The sequence below is a fragment of the Vespa crabro genome, chromosome 1, assembly GCF_910589235.1.
Source record: "Vespa crabro chromosome 1, iyVesCrab1.2, whole genome shotgun sequence".
Lineage (NCBI taxonomy): Eukaryota > Metazoa > Arthropoda > Insecta > Hymenoptera > Vespidae > Vespa > Vespa crabro.
In genome coordinates this window covers 15,200,127-15,204,098 of record NC_060955.1, presented here as the reverse complement: position 1 = coordinate 15,204,098, position 3,972 = coordinate 15,200,127, and positions in this window count along the sequence as shown.

The following is a 3,972-nucleotide window of genomic DNA, read 5'->3' as shown; positions in this document are numbered from 1 at the left end:
ATATTTATATTATTTACTTTTGAAATTGTAACACTTCCTTACTTCATAAGGACATTTACAATTTTTAGAATATTTGAGTCAATTAAATGGCATATTAAATTATCAGCGACTATATGAGCAAGAATGTTAAATGAGTTTCTGTCTATTTCAACTATCCTATCATCATAAAATATTACAATCTGTATCATAAAATTGTATCGTACTATTCTCTTTAAGATTCACTCATGTTAATGTAATCCATCTAAATCCAACATTCTAATTTTATCAAACTTAAATCACTCTCTGTTTTGATCAAAAGAATCGACAGTAGGCATGCGTTTTATTTTTCTAATACTTAACAGATATGTGATCAAAATCATTACAGCGGAAACACTTGACTTCTTTACTCCTGGATGAATAACCAGGATTACATCGTCCTTCTTTTCATCATTGAAGCACTTTGAAATCGCTTCTATTTTTTAAACTGCCGACTACTTTGACGTATCACTATGACGCTATCTTCTTTGAATTTCATCAATTTATAGATGTCAAATTTTGTTTTCAATTCACGTGTAGTACTAGCGCTATACAACACCGTTTTATTTATTTCATTATTGTTAATATCATCGATGATATATCGGATTACCTTACTTTTTTCTATATTTGCATGTGAGATTATCTCGATTATTCTATAGATATACCTCTCGTCTGTTCTTTTCTTTCTTCAGCTTAACTCTTTATGTACTTTATGATTGTCGATTTTGTATGCTAGATTTTGTTTTTAACGTCTTCTTCAACTGTTTTCAAATCTTACTAGATTTTTTGTAATTAACTAAAAATTTTAGACGACCCTTTCAATAATCGCTTAATGTAAATAATTTTTTTAACGTTAGTCCACTTACTATAAATTAATTGTTTCTTCAAATTTGGCTTACCAGCGTGCGACTTTCCGTTACCACTCGTTTCGTCAACACTAAATACTTCAATAGACTCTTTTATATATTTAAAAATTGATTTCGTTTTCTTTTGTGATTATGCCACGCATCATAAACATGATCGTCATCTTCTCCATAAGAATCATTGTTATCGTTGTCATTGTCGTTGTCATCATTTATTGCTTTATTCTTGATTGTCATATTTGTACTATCATAGTCGTTGTCGTCGTCGTCGTCGTTGTTATCATCGTCGTCGTTGTCGTCATCTACTATCTACAAGGTGGCTTTGAAATGTACGGCTAGTTTAGCTTTATTGTTTCCCTTTGTCCGTAATTTTCGATTTTTCAACGCCACTTTTAATTCTTCCAGTTTCATAAAGTTCACGCTGTGACGTTTGATAATAACATCGCCATTGTCGTTTTTATCCTATTTTTATTCATCATGATAGTCACTGTACTTTCGGATACCATTATATATTCACAGTTATGCACATGTAATGCATTAAAGCTGTTCATCATTCCCAATTTTATAATGGTTTATGACAACAATGAGAACACGTATAATTCTTGATCAATTTTGATAAACAAAATCACATTTTAAAGACGAAAATTTAAGCTAGGACTTTTCTTTCTCGAATTTTTAAGAAAATTTATTTTTTTTTGAAGAAAATCGTATAAAAAATATTTTATCGGGAATAGTTTATGCATAAAAATAAAACTTGCGCTTGTAGTTCATATTTTGTCTATACTTGTCTCTGAAGTTACACATTTTGAACGAAAGATAATGAGCAGCCTTAAACGTTATTTTTTAATTATTCGTTACTTTTTAGCTATCCTCCAGGATATTCTAACGAATAATTAAAAACTTCTACATTATTTTTTAATTATTCGATATTCGATGCTCTATCCTGGAGGAGTATAAGTTGATAATGAATATTAATTTTTTTTTAATATTTATATATAATGATGCATAAAAATTAATATAATAAAAAAATATAAAACAGAAAAGTGAAAACTTGCCTGTCTATCACGTTTATTTCGTCTTATCTATAACCTTTATTACGTGCATTACGATGCACAAGTGCATCGTTTGCTTTATCAATGACTTTCGACACAAACTGCACACATACATACATACATACATACATACTCGATATGCTTTCTCATTGCCACAGTTATACAGGATTAATTTTTATCGTAATTCAACAATGTGGAAGGCAAGAAGCCGATGCTATCGTTGTACATGTTCATTGAACTATTTCAAATAAAAATCATTTAGATATATGAAAAATAATATTGTAGAGAAAAGTCTGCAGAACTATTTCAGAATGTCTATATGTGCATGCATTGAAAACATTTTGAAATTTGCAGTTTCATATCTGCAGACATCATATCACATAGACAAGAAGAAAAAGGGAAAAAAATACTTTTTCTGGTTGGACATAATTCTCGTTATAATTTACGTGCAGGGAGTGTCATAAGAACGAAGGATTTTATGACATGATTTGTAACAACGAGGTGAGGCACACCAAACTATACTTTAACTTCTGTTTACAATTCCATACGCTTTCTCGATACGGTCAGTTTGTAATTACTCTAATTAGTTGCATAGAATGTTAATGGTCGCGGTAGAATAATTACGAACTTCGAACTCGTTTCCTTCTCTATGTCCTACGAACAGGAAGGGAGAAAACCATAGATTCGTATCATTCTTATCACTGACCTCATTTTGCTTATGCAGACTTACTTCTAATGACGTTTGATATATTTGAAAGTTCATTTGAAGCGTTTTATCGACAGATGCAACCAATATGTATAACTTCTACTCGATGTTAATTATGTTTTTAAATTATTGTCATTAATTTTATTTAATTTTCTTTTTACTGAACTAATTACAGAATTATCTATATAATTTTATTAAAACATAAAGACATAACCAAAAAATAAATAGTATTGTTTTTAAGAATTTATTTATTGATTGTTATATAATTACGTTAGTTTATTGGTTGAATAAAGATTATCCGTCAGATGTATATTTTTATTTTTTTTCTCCTTAAACAAAACATTCTCACGATAATACTAAGACCATACTTATCTCATTATCCTCACATATACACTTCATTTTTAAATGTTCTTTATTCCTACTCCAGTTATACATGCCAGTTCCTACATGCAGTTATACATGCATTATATATATGTATTATCCGAAATAGAATATAATTCGACATAAAATTTCAGAAAAAAACGCAAAATAAAGATGTGAGATACATATATCCTGAAAAAAGATAAACCGAACGATAATCGTTTCTTTCGAGCTTCATATTTTACTGTATCTATATAAGTATATGACGTCATCGCAAGATCATAGAACTGTCGTTGGGAGCTTAGAGGGTTATAAAAGGATGACACCGTCATAATACCCTCCTTTCTAAGATTATTGTTCGTTCTTTTCATCTTGACCATGGATAGCTCGACATAAACTTATATCATTATTATCATTGTCCTGGAAGGTCTTTTTTATTTTTTCACTTGTCACTCAAGATCGTATATTTTTAGGAAATACGAAACAAAAGATTTTTTCTTATTTTAATACTATCCCAGATTTATTTAAATTTAAGCTATATTGTTCTTTTTTAAATATCACAGTGGGTAATGTTTTTGATTTGGAAATTTTTGAAATTTCTCTTTTTGAGAAGATCTTTGCGGTTTTTTACAAATTGTCTTTCGATTTCTATTTACATTTTCGCTATAATTGTAACGTTTCCGTGTGCTGAGCGGCCGACCGCAGAGCATTGTGCGTAGCTCGTATCTGCGAGAAACTTGAAAGGAAACTTAAATGTGTTTTGTTTCTAAGTTCCTATCGCTTCTTGCCGCATTCAACTACTAACCAGATTTCGATGATTTCAAGCGGAAGATCCCGGCCAAAACTCGTTTCCCGTATCGAGAAAGTTTCTTGCGACCCTCATGAAACACGTTATATTAGTCTTAACTCTTAAGTGCTTTCAGATCTTGCCGGACTATACGCTGTCCTTTCCTTTTGCCTATTGGCGTTACGTTGT